Source organism: Mus caroli, unplaced genomic scaffold (genome assembly GCF_978045245.1).
Source record: "Mus caroli unplaced genomic scaffold, Mus_caroli_1 scaffold_2, whole genome shotgun sequence".
Taxonomy (NCBI): Eukaryota; Metazoa; Chordata; class Mammalia; order Rodentia; family Muridae; genus Mus; species Mus caroli.
The window spans coordinates 21328585-21347363 of record NW_028227257.1 but is presented as its reverse complement, the minus strand read 5'-3'; the positions used below and the strand labels follow the sequence as shown (position 1 = coordinate 21347363).

At 47.5% G+C, this 18779-nt stretch overlaps 1 long non-coding RNA gene across 1 annotated transcript in view; it reads left to right on the top strand.

Moving 5' to 3' along the window:
* Nucleotides 1-410: 410 nt before the first annotated feature.
* The window catches only part of LOC147005743 (uncharacterized), a 152885-nt gene continuing 134516 nt past the window's right edge, over nucleotides 411-18779 (top strand). The window contains exon 1 of the long non-coding RNA XR_015045832.1: nucleotides 411-539. This is a non-coding gene — a long non-coding RNA (uncharacterized LOC147005743). The remainder of the gene's footprint in view (nucleotides 540-18779) is intronic.

Below are 18779 nucleotides of genomic sequence, written 5' to 3'. Positions count from 1 at the left end.
TTTATTCCCTGAGTTTGTAATAGCGACATGTTGGAAATGCTCAAATATCCATCTGTCAGTAATTTTCTAGTGGTTGTGACCAAATGTGGCCTCCCTTCCCCCAGCCTGGAACCTGCTTGCTCAAAGGTGGAGCTACCTGCTCATTCGTCCTGCCACGCCTACTGTTGGAACCTGCCTTTGCTGCCTGGAGGCACACACGTGTTCGTCCTGCTACTGGACCCTGAGTTACTTGGCGGGATATTGGGTTCCCTCCCCCTTCCTTTATAACTGAGTGTCTGGAAATAGTAAAATTGAGCTTTGATCAGGATTTGTCTTAGCTCCATTCTTTCTTCCGCCCCGTCTAGATTCCTCTCTTTTCAGCGAACTGCCATTCTCAGTTGAACCGTTCGTGTTGTGGACTGCGGGCAGGCTGCAACAGTTGGCGCCAGAACTGGGACCTGAAGAATGGCAGAGGGATGCTAAGAGAAACGACTGCTGTGTGGAGCTCCACAAGAAAGGAAAGGATCTTCGTATCGGAGGAGCATCGGAGCAACGGACAGGTACACATGCTAGCGCTAGCCTAAAATTTCAGTTTTGTAAAGTGTTGCTGAGGATGCGGTAGGATACGAATCAAGTTTGAATCAGTGCTGACCCAACACTGTTTCTGCTTGGGGTCAGTAGTTCGTTAATCGGAACTAGATACGGAGACAGGCGGTGTGCCGCAGCTTTTTAGAAAGCTGCTTAGGTGGAAGAAGGAAGGGTTCAAAGTCATGGATCAGGTGGTTGTTTTTAGCTTTCAGGAGTTGCTTCGGGCCAAAGGAGTAAGGCTTGAAGTACAATTAGTAAGAAATTTTTTAGATAAGATAGATAGCTGTTGTCCATGGTTCAAAGAAGAAGAAACGATAGATTGTGGAACCTGGGAGAAAGTTGGTGAGGCCCTGAAGCGAGTTAAAGTTTGAGATTAAGCTTCAGAGGCTGAGTCTCTTAAGATATTTCTAGTTTAGATAATGATTAATGTGGTTCCTATCCTAAATAGTAAAATTTAAGATAAGCTATAAAGCAATGCCTCTTTATTAAAGCGTTAAAGCTTGCTTTAATAGGTATTCATAGGTATTAATTGATATCCAAACTTCGTAATATGATAGTAATGCTTCTAATATTGATTTTAACAGTGATAAATTGTTTTAAACATAGGTTTTGCTTTCCCAAAGTTGTAGATATTATCCTAACCTTGCACAAAAACTTAAAAATTATGGTTAAAACTGCCATTGTTCCATTGACTGCAGCTTGCAGTTTGATTGCAAATTTAAGATTAATGCTCAGATTAAAAAGTATTTTACCTTTGAGTCAATACAGGGCTCTGGGCAGTCCCAGAGCGGCTTGTGGCCCTTTCTTTTGTTTTGCAAACAATGCCTAAAAAAGTTTTTCCCTGTGTTCAAGAAAATTTCTTTTTAACAGTGTTACAGATCTATTCAGATGTTTAAAATAATGCTTAAATTCAAAGATTTTTGCTTCTAGTAAACTGGTAATCACTAGAAAATTTTGCCTCTACGTATGGCTAATATAGCGTTACATTATGTAAGAAAAATGTTTATTGTTTCTGCTTCTTTACAAGAAGCCAAAAGTTTTAATCTTTCAGTATATATTGTTCCCTAAGTGGAAAGTATTTTATTAACTAATGCTTCTCAAGGGAAGTTTACCTTAAATCCTTGCTTGTCATTTTTCCAGTTTAGACTAGCTTCTAGCCTTTTAACTTTATGGCAATAGTACATCAGAGACTGTATATTCAGACTTAGTAAAATTAGTCATTTAATAGAGTCATAATGATTTTTCACTCTTCTTCAGTGTGACCAGCCATTCTAACTCAATCTTAGACTGGTCTAATATTCAGTTCAATTATTAGAGATTCCTATATTCTAAATTACCTAGCAAAGTTAATTCAGAGCATATCCCCCAAGGTCACCAAAGGCTCATCTTGCCTTCACCTTATTTGTCCTAAACTTTTTGCAAACTGACATTAAAGGTCAGTCTGCAGCAGAACGCCACTGGCACCCAGTTACTTCTAATTCTTATGCATTGGTAAAATGGAAGGACGCCCTGACTAATAAATGGAAGGGTCCAGATCCAGTTCTAATCTGGGGAAGAGGCTCGGTTTGTGTTTTTTCATGAGATGAAGATGAAGCACGGTGGCTACCAGAGAGATTAATTCATCAGGTAAACACAGATTCTGTCTCTTCTCGTAAGTATCATTCTAAAGACTAAAATTCCTCTTGTGCTTAGATTTCAGCTGGGAGTGGAAGCTCTCAAAAAAAAAAAAAAAAAACTGTTTTCCTCTGAGCCAATTCCCCTACAGGAGGCCAAAGATTAGTTTTAGTTTTACAATTTGCATCTAAATAAAGTACCTTGACTTCTCCAAACAGAAAACTTACATTGCTACACTCTCATTGTTTAGAATTCTTCCTTTTCTCAAGCAGGTCAATCTACATTCTCCAGTTCTCCGCCCCTAAGAGCAAACAGGTGGTACTGCTAATCTCCCTTCCAAGGACATCCCAGCATGTGGCTTTTCAGTCTAAGATAAGATTTAGATTTACCAGGAGATCTAGGGAAGTAGAAATTTCATATATATTTACAGAGATTAGTTCTTATTTTGATAGAGATGGGCTTAGTCCCTTAGCTGGCCTCTGGCTTTCCACCCTTGCTGTTACTGCAAGGTGTCCTTAGTTCCTCAGGCTAGGGAATAACAGGTATGAAGAGGAAAGACTTTCACCTCCTATTTTAACCAAAATTAATGGTGTTAATACTGACATAATTCTTGTCTAGGCCTTGCTAAATCTGAGGTTGACAAGTCTCATATAGAGACCGCGCATTAACTCAGAACTGCGCTACTGATTCATAATCATATGAATACAGTATGGGTACCGCTTGGCACAGGAGATTACTGCGGAGGGAAGGTCCAGCTTGACCGTTTCTGAGTTCCCTGTGCGACACACCTGATTTGTAAGAGGTTGGTATCTGACTCCAGCTAAAAACCAAAAATACTTAAGGCTCTGCCTCCCCTCCCCAAAAGATACCAAGAGCCACAGATGTGAGTTGTTATAATGCTCACGGGAGGAATCAGGTCAATGTCCACCCAAGTCAAGGTTAAAGGCCCACTCATCTATGGATGAAAAGAATCATTTGATCACCTCTGTTAAGCATTGCCTATTTAAACTTAATTAATAGGGGGGAGAGAGGTTGGAAACCTTGCTGTCGTAAGGGCAAGCCCTTCACTGCCTCCCACCCAAATAAAAAAGCCAACTGGCCTTTTACTAAAGAGCTGGTCTTAACCCCTTCTCACTGTTTCCCCTGCCTTTCACCCAAAATTGCGGATAATTATCAGCTCAGTGTTATTCTAAAATTGTTTAGTTAAACTCAGCCAGGGTTCCAACGCCCTACTTAAAATGCAAACAGGTAGCTACCTATTCAGCACTAATTAGCATTATAAAGTCAGAGCCTACAGCCCAGCGCTGCTATTCTGTCAGTGCTTTAAAGACAGTCTTAGCCAGATACAGTTTACCATTAAAAAAGTTAGGGAATCCCACGGAAACAGGTTTTTTCTTTAGCCCTAAAAAACTCAGGCAGAACTATTGAACATAGATAATTTTTCTGCCTCAGGCCACCCCCTTTTTTATTTTTGTTTTGTTAACTAATGGGAGGAAATGTGGCCTCCCTTCCCCCAGCCTGGAACCTGCTTGCTCAAAGGTGGAGCTACCTGCTCATTCGTCCTGCCACGCCTACTGTTGGAACCTGCCTTTGCTGCCTGGAGGCACACACGTGTTCGTCCTGCTACTGGACCCTGAGTTACTTGGCGGGATATTGGGTTCCCTCCCCCTTCCTTTATAACTGAGTGTCTGGAAATAGTAAAATTGAGCTTTGATCAGGATTTGTCTTAGCTCCATTCTTTCTTCCGCCCCGTCTAGATTCCTCTCTTTTCAGCGAACTGCCATTCTCAGTTGAACCGTTCGTGTTGTGGACTGCGGGCAGGCCGCAACAGTCCAAACACACTTAAGATGCCACTTATGGGAGGGAAGGCTTATTTTGACCCATGACTTCACAGGACACGGCCCATCCCGGAGGGGAAGCCTGGTAGCAAAAGGCAGGAGCATGAAAGCCATTTGTCTCTCCTGGTGCAGAGCAGAGAGGGGTGTGTGTCAGGGCTCAGCTTATTTCTTCTTTTCGCTCTTAGAATCCAGCCAGGCCACCAGCCTGTGGACCAGGGTGACCCACTTGTAGGGAAGGGCTTTCCCCTTAGCTAATCTTCTCTAAAACTCCCTCCACGCACACCCAGAGGTGAACCTTCCCTGAGTCTCATTCCCATCAAGTTGATGAGGAAGATTAACCATGACACTACTGAAAGGTGCCACGCAGGAGAGCTGACGTAGCCAGGAAAGCAAGAAGATCTCTGTAGTGAGGGATTTCTAGTGCCTGCTATTAGGTAAAAAAATAAAATATAAACGTATACCACGTTTTGCTTAAGAATGCAGAAAAGGGGGCTGAAGCAATGGCTCAGCAGTTAAGAGCACTGGTTGCCCTTTGAGAAGATCCAAGCCCAAGGCCCGCACCTACAGCAGGTGGCTCACAGGCACCTTTCACTCCAGCTCTGGGGGATCAGGAGATCTGACACTCTCTTCTGGTCTCCACTGACAGGCACTGCACTCATGTTGCACACACACACACACACAGACACAGACACAAACACACACACAAATAAAAATAAAGAAAGAAAAATTTCAAAACAGAAAACACACATATTAACTTAATTACACAAAAGAAAGGAAGGATAAACCAGAAACATATTGAGAAGGGAAGATCTGGGGGTGAACTTCTCTGGGGATGTGTTTATATGGCCTTGAGTTTTAACCATGTAAGCATTTCACACTGTGATGATTTCTATCTGCTCAGCCTAGGGAGTGGCACTATTAGGAAGTGTGGCCCTGTTGGAGTAGGCGTGTCACTGTGGGTATGGGCTATAAAACCCTCATCCTAGCTGACTGGAAGTCTAGCCGCCATCAGATGAAGATGTAGAACTCTCAGCTCTGCCTGCACCATGCCTGCCTGGATGCTGCCATGCTTCCACCTTCATGATAATGGACTGAACCTCTGAACCTGTAAGCCAGCCCCAATTAAATGTTGTCCTTATAAGACTTGCCTTGGTCATGGTATCTGTTCACAGAAGTAAAACCCTAACTAAGACACAGGGTCCAACAAACTAGAAGAAGAGACAAAAGCATAAACCTTGAGCTGTAAACAAAGAGACAGAGATAAGCTCATCTGCCTATCAAACTGATGATGAGTTAGGCATAAGGCAAGTACATCTGAAATACTAGTACCCAGGAGGTGGAGGCAGGAGGATCGAGAGTTCAATATCAGCTCAAGCTATGTAGGAACACTCTGTCTCCAAAACCAAAACAATAGTAACAAAGCTGTATTAACTACTCTTGCCTTCCTGTGAACCAGTGTCTGGCAGAATCAACTTAAGAGATGAAGGGTTTGTTATGTCTCAGGACTTCGTGGGATTGCAGGACATTATAGTGGGGAGGGTATGGCTCTAGAACCTCCCCAGACACCCCAGACCTCTTCCCTGTAGCGTTGAAAGTGGGACTGATGCTGTCCATGCTGTACCTTGCAGGATGGGGAACAGGGTGGGGCCAGCACATGCTGGGGCCTCAGGCTCCCACATAGGAACTCAGCCCCAGGTGGAGGGTCAACTTGCCTGGTACAGCTGCAGCCTCGGCTCTCATTGGTTTCCTTCATCCTCAGTCCACTCAGGAAGGTGTAGGCTTAAATTTTTCAAAACCTACTTTTAATAAGGGTTCTTAATTGCTTTGACCTCCCTTATAGCCCACCACCCACCGAGGTAGTGGAAAGGTTAATAGGGCAAAGGAGGATGTGGGCCTGTTTAGACATAGTTCCTTAGAGCAAATCCAATCTGTGTTGTAAAGATTTTCAGCAGTTTAGTTCACACAAATCAGCAGTGGTAGCTCGGTACACTCGCAAACACCTTTCACGAATCAGCAACCGCAGGTCAATCCAGAAGAAACCATGAGGCTCTGTTGTAGTCTGTTTAGAAGTAGCTTCTTGGGGCAATTCCAATCTCCATTTGTCAGGATACCAGCAGTCCAGTTCAGTAGTGTCAGGATAGCAAACAGGAACCAGCAGCGGTGACACGATCCAGAAGAAACAGCCAGGCCTCCACCGAATTGGCAGGAGTCAACAGGAGTGACCAGGACCAGCAGGAATGCCGGGAGAAATTCTCTGTGGTGCCTTTCTCCATGAAATGAAGATCTGTGAAGACAAAGACTCGAGACCAATGAAGTGTGGCAAAGCTAGCTATGCAAGCACACCATCACTGTCCGCTGAGTCCTATTTATAGTCCCTCCAAATATCACGTGTCTTGCCTCAACGAAACACCACGTGAGTCTGTTTCAGCTGACATATCCAGAAACATCCACTTCACTCTGCCATTCGCCTTGAGTCCTAGGAAGTGGCAAGAAGCTGCCAGAACCAGAGGCAGGCGGATTTCTGTGTTAGAGGCCAGCCTGGTCTATAGAGCTAGTTCCAGGCTACACAGAGAAACCCTGTCTCGAAAAACAAAAACAAAAACAAACAAACAAAAAAAGGAGCTGCCAGAACACCACTAGAAGTTTTTTGGTGCATTTCTCTCTATGAATCCATGACAAATGGTAACCAGTAAAGAATGGTAACACATACCAATACCATCCAGCATAGCCCACTGTCTGTGGGGTCATATTTATATTCTCTCTAAACATCATCCATCCTTTCACCTGCGACTGCTTCAGGAAACATTCTTTCACATGTGTGCCCCAGCAAAAACATCATTTGGCACAACTGACTTTCCAAAGAAACCGGAAGTTTCCACTTCAGGAAGGGCACTCAGTCTCCTTCCAGTCTGTGTCTCCCCTCCGTTGGATTCCCCCTAGCAAAGTCCTCCAGAGCCCTGGGTTCTGCTTCCACCCTTGGGGCCTGATAAGGCAACATCTCAGGACTTCCATTTAGGAAGGGGCCTGAGAAGCTACATGCTGCTCACAAGAGTGAATGACCACCAGAGTGCTCTACATGAGTGCACTGATCCCCAAAAGGGTGAGAGCACCAGGCTTAGGACTGGAAACCATGGAGACGGTTTTGTTTTTGGAGACAGGGATTCAGCATGTGTTCTGGGCTGGCCTCAGACTCGCTGTATAGTTTAGACTGGTCTCTTCATGACCCTCCTGCCTTACTGGGGCTGTAGACTCATACAGACAACCTCAGCTTGACTCTGTGTTTGTAATAAACACAGACAGCCAGTTAGACCCTTGGTTACACAGTCTGAGAAACACAAGCCCAGAGAGGCACAGAGGCCTGCTCAGAGTCACGGACAAAGAGCTGTGGCTGGGTTCAGGCTAATTTACTCATTTATTTATTGACAGATTCCTTCATTCATTGACAGAATCCTTCACTCATTGACAGATTCATTCATTCATTCATTCATTCATTCATTCATTCATTGATGAAACCTAGTCTCAGTGCTAACTCCACCAGACACTTCCCTAAGAGGCAGGTCTATTGAGATGGAGGGGCCAACTGAAGAGAGGGAAGTGATGAGGCTTTTTTGGATGTCTCTGTCCTGGGTGTGATGATTCAGAACCCTGAACTACAACAGAGAGGCACTACCATGCTGGGTCTGAGGGGAAGACTGTTGAGAGAAAAGAGAGGGTGCCCCACATGGCAAGAAGCCACAGGGTCTAGAACAGAAGTCCATGAGAAAATCAAGTGGTCGGGATCCTGAGTGTAGTGACAAGAGCCCTGTGGGTGAAGCCAAAGGTGCTTTGGTGAGAGAGAGCAAACTCCGAATGAATCGGAGGCTGGGCTATGTCCGGGGTAATTGGTTGGCAGTGAGCAGACTTGAGTGGAGCTAGTCAATCTCCAGGTGGTATTAGGTCGGTACCCATTGCCTCTCCAGCTCAGCAGCTTCCTGCAGCAGGGAGCTCAGCTTCCCACAGTCCCTAAGGATAGGCGCTTGGAAACAGCTTGGCTGGGTGCTTCTGGCCACGAGCCGCTCTCATGAGGTTGCAGTTAAGATGTTGGCGGGCTGCGCTGCCTGCAGGGTTGACAGCTGACAGATGCACTGCCAACATGGCTCCCCTCCACAGCAGAGAGTGGCGGCAAGCTGGGCAGGAGGCTTCAGTTTCTCCTCACAGACCTAGGACTACAGGACTGCTTTACAATGTGACACTGACCTCCTACACCAAAAGAAGGTGGCTGCAAGCTACAAGGGTGAGGGCAGGACCTCTGAAGTCATAGAATGACTGAAGCGTTCTAACTGGCTGGCTTTAGTCAGTGTGAGAGGGGACTGCCAGGTCCTCTTCTTAGACCATGCTTAAGGACACCTCCTTGTAGCTCAGATCTTGTCATAGCCCCAGACTGTCACCCTCTGAGGACAGGGAAGACAAAAGGCCATCTTGCTTACTGGCTTCCACAAAGAAAATACAAATTATTGCTGGCTCAGAACAGTCCCTGGCAGTGTTACAAGGCCACCCAGCATCCTCGCATCTGACAACTATGGATGGGTTGATGCCTTCCCTAAGCAGATCTGGGAGGCCTGGGCTTCTGTAGTTTTCTTCTCTGTATCGTCAACATCCACCCCCACCCCCCACCCCGAACACGCGCACACGCACGCACTCGAACACACACACACACACACACACACACACACTTTTAAAGTATCAAATGACCCAAAACAGTAGCCATTGATTTTGGAAAGATGTCCTCTTATGTACCCAAACTACCACTGTTTACTGAATTCCATCTGTGGGACAGGCAGGCTTTCTGGCTCAGGAAATGGAGAGATGAAGACAGCAACACTTGGCCACCCTTGCATGCTGGCTCGGTTTGCCAGGGCCGCCAAACAAAACATCAAGGACAGATACTTCTTCCAACAGGTCTACACTTCGTGGAACTGAGCAATAAGGCTTCAGTGTGTGAATTTTGGGAGAGCAACCCAGATCTACACCTAGGACTGGCCTTCTGGAAGTCGGGAGGTGGGCAAAGTGGGTCTCCAGAGCAACAAGGCTGTTTGGGAGGTTCCAACATCACAGACCACTGAGGGAGCCTGTGGGCCGGAAGTGGACCACTGTAAACCGGAAGTAGGCTCCGCAAAGTCCAAGTCCGGTAAGGAGACAGCGAGACTCTGAAGAGGTTTTGTTGAAGAATGAATATCAGCGGGAGGGAGATGTGGGATCCACGGGAGCCCTATCCTGACTGGAAGACAGAGAATTCTATGAGCTGAGAAGACTTAGATGCCAAGCAGCAAGGGCTTGCTCCAGCCGGAAGCCAAGTCTCCTGGCATTGCAGGACAGGAGACTTGAAGAAACCGGAAGGTGCATGCTCCTGCTGGGATGCGGAGGTGGCTGACAGCCAGGCATGAAGTTGACTCAAGGCACAGGGAGGTCACCGCCCACTCTCACTCTTGGGCCTCCCTTTTTGCAGCTTCTGGCTCTCCTTCTCTTAGATCCCTTCCCACTTCACCAGAGCCCCCTCCTAGAACAAGTCTGCAGGACTCTCCCTAGGCCAGCTGCCCAGCTGGTCAATGGAGGCTGTGTTCTCTCCAACTCCCCCCTCCCTGTCCTCACTGTCACATGTCAGGGTCAAAGCCTTCTCCATCAGGCCTCGGGGAAGTTCTGCCTGTCCTCACCCGGACTAGGACACTATTTAAGATTCTTGAAACAGCATACAGCACCTTATTACATCCTTGGGCCCTGCCCCACCCCACCCTCGGAAAACCCTTCAGGGATACCTAAAGGCTCAGCGAACAGGATCCAAACACCCCAGATTGGCTCCCAGAACCCTGTGAATCCAGCTCCCCGAGATCTTTACTACAAGCAAACATTTTACCAGCATACATTAACTGCATCTGCATCAACCTTGATTTCACCTTGATGTTTGCATAAGGCACATCATGTACTCTACCTTTACTCTCCCTGGTGACACGGGCCTGTGGTATCAACTACTGTAGTGGCTATTCCTGGTTGTCAACTTGACTATATTTGGAATGAACTACAATCCAGAATTGGAAGGCTCACCAGTGACCCTTATCTGGAGGTTTGGAGATCCTTATCTGGATCTTGGTATGGAGATCTTGAGCCATAGTGGCTATGGATTCCAGAAGATTAAATCTCCGAGTTTAAGGAGATTTAATCTGGGCTACACCTTTCATCTGGGATTAAAGGTGTGGTGGAACACACCTTTAATCTGGGCTACACCTTCTGCTGGAGACAATATAAGGACATTGGAAGAAGGGAGTCTAGCTCTTGCTCCTTCGCCTCTCTGTGACTCTAGAGAACCCTGACTAATACAACTACCCAGAGGGATGAAAAGGTCAAGTCTAGCCTTGCACAACCTGTCCCAAAATACAATAGACTGGGCATGAATTTTATTGGCACAGTTTGCCTTCTATGCCTGAGGGCCTGGGTTCTAACCGAGGTTCCACCTAATGTATATTTTTATAGTAAATATAAATGACTCTAGGTACCAGGGATGTAGCTCAGCTGGTAGAGTGCTTGCTTAGCATGCACAAGACTCTGAGTTCAATACCCAGCACTGAATGAACCAAACAGGGTGGCCTATGCCTGTAACCACAGCTCTCAGTGAAGACAGGGGAAAGAGGAAGTTCAAAGTCACTCTAAGGCTACACAGCAAATCTGAGGCCAATGGAGGCTACATGAGACCCATTAAAATTGAGTCTGGATGTTTCCCATTCTTGCTGTGGGAGATGCCAGGGACACAGTGATATATGAGTGTCCCCAGGGCCTGACATCATTGGTTAGAAAGACCATTTTTTTTTCTCCCAGGACATATATGTGAACGCTTTCCACATATGCACAGAGAGAGGAACATTAAGGGGAGAGGACGAATGAGCAGCAGATAACTCTGTCAGAGAAAGCTCAAGTCTAGGAGCTGACCCTTGGGACATAACTGGAAATACAAGCAGATCTGACACAGGGATGCTGCCTTAAGAGCCCAAACTAGAAGACAATCCACGAGTGTATCCAACAAGATGGGACGGGACCACTCAATGAAGTTTTGTGTCTCTATACAACCAAACACGGAACATTATTCTAAAAAAGAGGCGGAGGCTTCCACTGGAGTAACACGGGACAAGCGTTGGGGATGTGGGGGAACAACACAGAGAGAGCAGCCCTCTGCCTGAAACTCAGAGACTCAGTCACACAATGGCAGTGGAAGACAGCACCCCATCAGAATCGTTTAAATTTGTATGCTATGTGATCACCCTAAAGAAAACACAATTTCATGCTTTTCACGTTTAAAAAAAAGAGATGGGGGGGGCAGGGGAAGGGATGAGGCTCAGTTAATAATGTGCTTACCTGCATAAGCTTGGGCACCTTCACTGGAATCTCCAGACTCCGTAAACTCTGGGCGTGGTGGCATGTGCTGGGAAAAGGAGGGCAGCTGGATCTCTGGGACTCACCAGTAGGTTGCCAGCCTTGTGGAACCACAAAGCTTTAGGTGAATGGGGTCTGTCTTAGTCAGGGTTTCTATTCCTGCACAAACATCACGACCAAGAAGCAGTTGGGGAGGAAAGGGTTTACTCAGCTTACATTTCCACATTGCTGTTCATCACTGAAAGAAGTAAGGACTGGAACTCAAGCAGATCAGGAGCTGATGCAGAGGCCATGAAGGGTTGTTCTTTACCGGCTTGCTTCCCCTGGCTTGCTCAGCCTGCTCTCTTATAGAACCAAGACTACCAGCCCAGAGATGGCACCACCCACAAGGGGCCTTTCCCCCTTGATCACTAATTGAGAAAATGCCTTACAGTTGAATCTCATGAAGGCATTTCCTCAACTGATAACTCCAGCTGTGTCAAGTTGACACAAAACTAGCCAGTACAGTGTCTAAGGAGGATTGTCCTCTGGCTTCTAAACTCACACAGGAGCACACACACGCACACACACACACACACACACACACACACACACACACACACACAGAAAGAGAGAGAGAGAGAGAGAGAGAGAGAGAGAGAAGGCAAGGCAGCAAACATCTATAATTCCAGCACTAAGGCAGGAAAAGTATGAGTTTGAGGCTATCCTAGGCTACATAGGGAGTGTGTTGCATATGCTAAGGGTCAGACTATAAGGCCCAATAACACCATTTCTAGATGGTTTCTCTAGTAAAATATGCATGTTCCCCTAAGGGCCAGTATGTGACTGCTAGTGCAGCTGTATTCGCCCACGTGATGAATGCGTAAGCAAACACTGTTATGTCCACACAACAGATCTTCCTCAGCAAGGCAAAACAGCACTCCTGAGAGATGGAAACCCATGGGGAAGCTCCAGTGTGTGACATTCAACGGTAGAAGCCCGACCCCCAGGGCACAAGCTCTACGGTACACTTATGTGATGTTCTGCAAAGCACAGACTTGTGGGAAGACAACGTGTGAACAAGGTCTGGAGTGGAGGAAGTGCAAGCTCTGTCTCTCAGGGATGCTGTTTTTCATTGCTGAGTAAGATGCCTCATGTGGCCATAACAATGCATCTATCTGTTTTATCTTCTTTGTCCTCTGTATTTTTCTCACGGTGGCCACACTTGGCCCTGGCTTTCAGGACCTACTAGAGTCCAGGACTGACTCATCGAGTGAGGGGAGACTGCCTCTCCACAGCTGGGAAAACAGCAGCTGCAGCTGGACTCCGTGTCCCACCCTGTCAATATTTAGTTTCCTTCCTGGACAGATAAGGCTGAAGACCAAAAACATGGGCATGGATCCAGGCTCAGAGGCTCCTCAGATGTCCTTGGGCAGCTGGGCTCTCTGAACCTGTAGTTTCTGGTCAATGGTTCATTCTTGTGAATGAGCTTCAGAGGGTCAAGAGTGCAGTCTCTGGTGTCCACCAGATCAACTCCTCAGCAGTCAGCTTAGCTGTGAGGCTCTGAGCCTTGTCTCCCTCTGTAATATTGAGACAGATATTGAGTCTGCCTCTTTGGGATGTCCTGTAGATAGTTTGCAGTAAGCACAAGTACAGGGACCTTAGAACTGTACCTGGCCTTGCTTATATACTCACAAGTGATTCCAGTTTATACTCCATCATTCAAAAATATCAGGAACTTGAAGCAGCTAGTCATCGCCTCAGTCAGGAGCAGAGAGACAATGAGCATGTGCATGGTAGTGTTTCGGCTCACTTTCTCCTTTTGTATACAGTTAAAGACCTAAGCCTAGGGAATGGTGCCGCCCACTTTAGGCTGGGGCTTCCCACATCAATTGATATCATCAAGACAACAACCCCTCCACTACTCACGCTCCTCAAGCCAACCTGATCTAGACAGCCCCTCACTGAGACTCATGTCTCAGTTGATTCTACATTGTGTCAGGTTGATAGTTAAAACTAACCATCAAACTCAGTATTTTCATCCATGAAAGCCATCCTCCCTTCTCAGTCAGGTGCAGTACATGAAAACATTTTATTAGTGTTCATGAAAACATTTTATTAGTGTTCATCTCCCCTTTCTCTAGCTAGTTTTATGTCAGCTTGCCACAAGCTGGGGCCATGTAAGAGAAGAGAACGTCAACTGAGAGTGCCTCCATCAGATTGGGCTGTGCCTCCATCAGCTTGTAGGGCATTTTCTTAATTAGTGGTTGTTGTTGTTGGAGGGCTTAGTGCATTGTGAATGGGGCCATTCCTGGGTTGGTGGTCCTGGGTTCTACAAGAAAGCAGGCTAAGCAAGGCATAGGGAGCAAGCAAGTCAGCAGCCATGGCCTCTGCATCAGCTCCTGTTTCCAGGTTCCCGTCCTGACTTCCTTCAATGATGGACTGTGACTCAGGATACATAAGCCAAGTTGCTTTTGGTCATGGTGTTTCGTCACAGCAGTAGAACTCTAACCAGGACAGGAAGGAAGCCTCCTTCAGGATGGAAGGCACCTGGGGAAAGACCTCCCCCCGACCCCCGCCAGGACACTGCCCTTGGTGGTTCTCATGGAGTGGCTCCCTGGATCACTCAGCCACACCCATGCTGCTGTGCACCACGGACCAATGTTCGTGGGTATTGTAGTTCCCAGCTGTCAGCATCAGAGAGAGGCTGTGCCTGACCTGAGCAGAAAGAGTGTCAAGAGAGTCTGCTTTGACAGGGCTCGAGGGAAAGGCAAGCCAGCCTTCACTTTAGCCGAGGTGTGCACCACATTGTACTTTACAGACAGTAAGTGGCCAAAAACCATTATAGAAATGGTAAAAATGACATCTTATTAGTACTGACATTTAAGGGCAAAGCCTCTGACTCCAGGGTCCCAAAAGACTAGGTTCTACCACCTGTCTCAAGATGCCCATCAAGGGGACAAGCAGAGGTAAAGGCAGGAAGAGAGAGTTAACTGGCACAGCTGTGCTGAGAACACAGAGGGCCTGGCTTCCTCAGTCCTTCAGGGGTACTGAGTCCATAGCCTGAATTCTCGGGTACTGAGTCCTCAGTCCTGCATTCAGGGGTACTGAGTCCTCAGCCCTGTATTCAGGGGTACTGAGTCCCCAGCCTGCCTTCAGAGGTACTGAGTCCTCAGCCTTGCATTCAGGGGTGCTGAGTCCTCAGCCCTGCATTCAGAGGTGCAACAGTAAAACATAAAAAGAAATGAAGAAAGCAAAACGAAGTAGACACAGCCATGCGGCCCTTCTGGAAATGGTCCAGTTGATCACAGCTCAGGCCTGCTTCTGCAAATCCCTATTCTGTTCCTGCTATGATGTCTGTTTCTGTATAGGCAGCAGCCCCTGTCCCACAATGACATAATTGTTCCTACATGAGGGGCAGCCTTAGTTCCTATTGTGGGGTAATCACTTTACTCAGACATATGTTAGTTACTTTTGTGGAGCTATGACCAAAATAGCTGACATAACTGAAGGGGGTGGGGTTGTCTGTTTTGACATATGGGTTTCAGAGCTCTCTGCCTGTAGTCCTGTCTGCTACAGACTCTAGGCCTGTGTAAGGTGGAGCATGACAACAGTATCATATGAAACAAGAGGCCATGCACTTCGGGGGCAGGCAGGAAGAAGGAGGAGGGGGAGGAGGAGGAGGAGGGGAGGACCAGGGACCAGGGATAACTTCTAATGGCCCAGCCCCAGGATCTGCAACTGGACATTATATGAGCTGAGTGTGCCGATTCTAATGTCCCTTGCAAATGTTGAAAACACCTTCATTTTTCATTTTGGGGCCAAGTAAGCGAGGATCAGACCAGATTTAAAGTAACAGAGGAGAGAGGTGCACTGTGGTGGCCAAGACTCGGAGCTTCGGCCTACTGTGCTTACCTCCCAGGCATCTACAGGCCCCAAGTGAAGATTCTGTGCCTTTACCCAGTAAAGCTTTAAATCTGTCCCTCCATGGCATGAGTTCTCCGGTCAGCATCCTTTAAGAGTTCTCAGCTCAGCGTCCTTTAAGAGCTCCAGTGGTCCACCGTAGCAGTCCTGGACTCTAGGCTGGGCACATACTGGTGGGGATGGGCGCTTTGAGTTCTTTAACAGTGCACACACACGCACATGGCGCACGCGCTGCCCTTAGGCTCACCCGTCTTTCCACCTCTGCAGCTGCTCTGTCCACCTGGATTTCCTCTCTCCTGGGAATCTGGAACTGTGAGATCAGTAATGTTGGAGTTTGTTGTTGTTGTTGTTGGTGGTGGTGGTTTTGGTTTTTTTGGTTTTGTTGTTTTAAACTCTGGGTAGCTAAATGGCCACAGGCCTAGAGCTCCCTCCCTCTTCTGCTTCTCCTAAGCCCATATTGCTCTCTCTCACCCTTCCCACTCTCCCCAAACTAGACTAGCCAGAAATCACAAGGCTTGCAGGACATTAGCTGGGGTTGTACCCACCGTCACAAGCAGCAGCTGTTAAAGAATTGAAGACAGGGGGGCTGGTGAGATGGCTCAGTGGGTAAGAGCACCCGACTGCTCTTCCGAAGGTCAGGAGTTCAAATCCCAGCAACCACATGGTGGCTCACAACCATCCGTAACGAGATCTGACTCCCTCTTCTGGAGTGTCTGAAGACAGCTACAGTGTACTTACATATAATAAATAGATAAATCTAAAAAAAAAAAAAAAAAGAATTGAAGACAGGACCTATCTATTATCAGTGGGGCGAGGAGGAGGACGGATTCCAGTCTTTATCTTCAAACTGTTTCCTCTCATTATAATTTAGACCCCACTCCCACTGTACTCTCCTATTACATCATTGGCTAAACTCCATCCAGGGTCCTCGGACGTGGCCCTGGGCTCGTTGGTCTGAGATCTATAACTGGGGACCAAACAAATGCAAATGTGTTAAATTTGCAGTGTCACCTCCCCCAAATCAAACTAGCATCCAGAAGGACCCTCATACTTAAAGTCACTTATCTTCAAGGACAAGACCAGAATACACCCCTGTGGCCTCATCCACAATGCCTTCTTCTTGCGGTCTCACATTATAAGCCCTAAAGACCACATCCTCTGTCCCTTGGTTTAACATTCCCTCCTCCTCACCATAGCTGCCTCCACGTGACAGTTTCCAGGTTAGAGAAGCCTTCCTGTGGGCTGGATGCACAGGTCCCACTCTGAGATGATAGCCCTTTCTGCATGGACCCCCGTCCATGGTGTTCCCTTCCTTACGCCACCCACCATCCTGCGTGTAGCCATCAGGACTGTTCTAGAAAGGTATATCAGGTAGCGCTCTTGTCTCTTCTCTGAGTTTTCCAGGAGCACCTGTCCTGTTGGTAGGACACAGGCCCTGGCCATCGGATGGTGCCAGACTGTCTATGCACAGGTTTCTGGGGATCTTGAGAGTTGAAGCATTAGCCTTCTGTACCCAGGAACCTCACCAAACCTGCTTCCTTAAGCAGAAGGCGCTGCTGGCTGAATGCAGAGGGCCTGAGGTGCAGCCTCTCAGCCAGAAGACCCACCTCACTTTTCCCCTCAAGAGGTCAGCAGTATCCTTAAGAGGATTGGTCCTCAAGTCCCCCACAAACAGTAAACTGTACAAAAGAGACGAGAGACAAACACAGTTCAAGGTCAAGGCTGGAGAGAAAGGAGCTCTGAGGGGGAGCCATAGCTGGGTGCACCCACATATTACCACATTCACATGCACTTAGCATGGGACCAGTTCAAGTTTTACAGAACTTTCTAGATTGGCTTTTTCCCCCCCAAATATTTAACCCAGGCTTGATTGAATTTGGAAGTATGGAATCTAGATTATGAAAGTCCCTGTCTTCCCCACAGCTGCAGGCATGGATAGACTCGGAGATGGGGAAGGAAGGAAAAAGCAAGCCATAGTCCCATAGGCACCCCCACGTCCCCACTCAGCTGCCGTGCACCTTGTCTCCTGATGCCCCATGAGGCCAGCATCAGTGTCCCACCTAACAGGTAAGGAGACACAAGCTGGCTGATATGATAGCCCTTCCTGAAACTGGTGAGTGGGTGGACCTGGTCTGCCCCTAACAAGACAGAGCAGTCAGTGACTGCACTGTGACCCAGGCCTGGTGCTTCAGAGACTTTCAGACAAGCACAAAGGCCAAGAACCTTGGTTCAGGAAGAGACCTCCTATAGGGACTGGTCCTGTACTCAGAGGCATGAAGAAGATGTGATGCTGACTTCCCAGACTCTGCCCCTTTTATCCCCCAGGGGATAATGTCTCCTCCCCTCTGTCTCCAGCCAGGTGCCCTGGAAACCTTGAGATTTGTCCTAGGAGGTCACCCTGAGGGTCAGGTCCTGATTCTGGGAGAGTATCAGGATGAAAACGTACCTACCAGCCAAATCAGCATCAACTTGGAAGTATCAGGTGAACCAGAAATATGTGCCTGGGCTCTGTCCTGAGTCACAGCCCTGAGTGTGACTTCGGTAGCTGCCACATGATGTTCAGATGCCTCCTGGGGCCCCCACTCTGCTTTTTAAAGACCATATACCCAATAAGCGTGAGAAGAACGGCACGCCGACACCTGCAGGCTGGCACCCCATCTGCCAGCCCTCCTCAAGCCTTCTCAACACACCTGAGCCACAGACAACAGCAACATCCCCAGCAGGCAACAACTTAATGCCACAGACTAAGGCACTGGGAAGGCAGCATCACTACCAGGTCCCTTGCGGGAATGTGTGGCCTAACTCCAACCCCCAGAAAACTTCAGACCATCCCAAACTGGCATTCTTCAGATAGTGGCTGGCTTGTTCTTCAGAAATGTTAAGGTCATGAAACACAAGGGAACACAGTGGATCTGTTTCAGCTCACAGGAGGCTGGGCAGTGGGGGGCACAAGTGACGTCAGTGGCAGATCCTGCCTGGACCCTGTGGAGACTGCACATGAGTCCTGAAAGGGGTCTGTAAGCTGGCCGCTGGCTCTGGGCTGTTGACGGTGCTGTGGTTATGTGGGACAATGCCCTTGTTTCTAGAAAACACACACTGCATCAATGCTCAAACACTTCCAAGAGAAGATCTAATATATACATCTATGCACATAGATTTCTATGTGCATGAGACAAATGACCTGAAATGTTAACAACGAAATTGTGATGTGAAACTTCCCACTACCCCTAGAAGGGCGTAAAAGCTCAGGCCTCTCCTTTGCTCTGAGAGTTGGTCTGTGACTCCCCTGGGAGAAGTCTGTCTGGGGTGGGGAGAAGGAGACTCTAAAGCCACCACCCCAACTCTCAGATTTTTAAAGCAGGGTCTCACTATGTCACCCTGGCTAGTCTGGAACTCACAGATATCTTCCTGCCTCTGCCTCCTGAGTTAGCTCTCTTTCTCACTTTAAGTATGTATGTA